The following is a 2046-nucleotide window of genomic DNA, read 5'->3' on the forward strand; positions in this document are numbered from 1 at the left end:
ATTAATTATATATAAATTAGGTACTGTATATATAATTATATATTAACTTAATTTATTGTAACTTTATTATAATTATATATATACTTTCCACCATCTAGTGCCACGCTACAGAGAGTTTAGGCAAGTAAGTTGAGTTTACTATCGTCTGTACAGTACGTAAATTAGGTACTGTAAGTCTAATACAGCACTAATTTTATACATTTCTTGTGAAAGAAACATTTCTTATTCAACGGCCATAAAATTTATTTATATTAATGATGTCTCCAAAGTTCAACAAAGTTTTTGCAGAAAAATAACTTATCAGAAATCGCAGCCATCGTTTGGTGCGCTGCTCCGCAACAAAAACACGCTTAAGCAATGGCAACGTCAAACAGTGCACACTCGGTAAGTAATCCTACAATTTTTTGTTTATAGCATAGTTATATGGATTATTCCCAAAAAATTATACATGTTTTGGAAATGTTGAGTGGAATTAGTCTAGAATTGACTAATTTTATGGAAGAAAACCTTTCAAACAACCGTAGTCCGTAAACTTCACACGTGTCGGGCTGTGATTCGCTCATGTATTTAAGGATTTCTACAACGTGAAATTCTTATAACGTGGAACGTATCTATGTGTTATAGGAGGGTCTACTGTATTTAAAATGCTCATATTAATAAAAGTTTAAAACAGTTAAAATCTATTCTCTCACTTACTCATTAGTACATAAATAAATAAATAAATAAATAAATAAATAAATAAAAATATAAACATCTACCAAAACCCGATGCTTAGCAAATAGATATCCATGATATTTCCAAAATATAGCCCGTAACTAATTGGGCTATATTTTGGAAATATTAATTTTGAATTACAAATAAATTTGGCACTAGAGAGAGGCATTAGGTGCTATCTCATATTAAATTTAATAATTATAATATTTAATTAATTAATTTCAAGTAAACTAGAAGAAAAGAATCTGCCCAAAGTGAGACTTGAACCCACAACTCCTGCTTACCGGGTAGCATAACTAGCAACATGTCTGCATGGTAAGCAGGAGTTGCGGGTTCAAGTCCCACTTTGGGGTGATTCTTTTCTTCCAGTTTATTTGAAATTAATTAATTAATTATTATAATTATTAAATTTAATATGAGATGATGCCTAATGCCTCTCTCTATTGCCAAAATTATATGTAATTTGTAATTAATATTTCCAAAATATAGCCTGATTAGTTACAGCAATTGTGGGTGTGTATTTAAATAAATAAATAATGAACAAAACTAAAAATATATCATTTGTGTTAAGATTCTGTTATATTATAAGATTAAAGAAACATTCCTTTATTATTATAAACTAGAAATTCTCCCATCAAGTATGACAGAATATTTCTTTTATGAGAAAGAGAAGACTTGAGAAGAGCTTCAAGCCAAGTTTGTAATGCTGTTTCTACAGCCCTTGACAAAGCCATTCTTATTCAATGTTGCTCAAGTCGGACTTCATGGCCATCAGGGGTCTCGGTTGTTCTTATTCTTTTAGATCTAGAATTTACCTGACCAATTTTACTCTTACTATTTTGAAGAAAAAAAATACCTAGGGGAAAGTGCGAGTCTTTTTAATTCCATATTGATAAAACAAAACTGAATTGTATATATTAGTTAGATTAGCAATAACACTTTATAAATAATGGGCTCATTAAATCATAAATTCCTATTGGATAATAGAACATCACATGGTCACTATGAAAAGATTTTTAAAAAATTTGTTATGAAAGTGACAAGATGTGGCTATCATTTTTAAAGTACAGTAGACCCCCCTATAACGCTTAGATATGTTCCACGCTAATCGAATTTTACCTTGTAGGAACGATTAAATACATGAGCCAATCGCAGCCCAATAGGTGGGAACTTTATGGACTAAGGCTGTTTGAAAGGTTTTCTTCTATAAAATTAACCGATTCTAGACTAATTCGACTCAACATTTCCAAAACACGTATAATTTTTTGGGAGTAATCCGTATAAACTATGCTATATACAAAAAATTATAGGATTACTTACCGAGTGTGTACC

At 30.3% G+C, this 2046-nt stretch overlaps 1 protein-coding gene across 1 annotated transcript in view; it reads right to left on the minus strand.

Annotated features, from left to right (window-relative positions):
* The window catches only part of LOC111625717 (phosphopantothenate--cysteine ligase-like), a 33704-nt gene that overhangs the window by 5705 nt on the left and 25953 nt on the right, over positions 1-2046 (minus strand). The gene's annotated exons all lie outside the window — the stretch shown is intronic.

The sequence above is a fragment of the Centruroides sculpturatus genome, unplaced genomic scaffold (assembly GCF_000671375.1).
Source record: "Centruroides sculpturatus isolate CEXI.00-Female unplaced genomic scaffold, Cexi_2.0 scaffold78, whole genome shotgun sequence".
In the NCBI taxonomy this organism is placed as follows: domain Eukaryota; kingdom Metazoa; phylum Arthropoda; class Arachnida; order Scorpiones; family Buthidae; genus Centruroides; species Centruroides sculpturatus.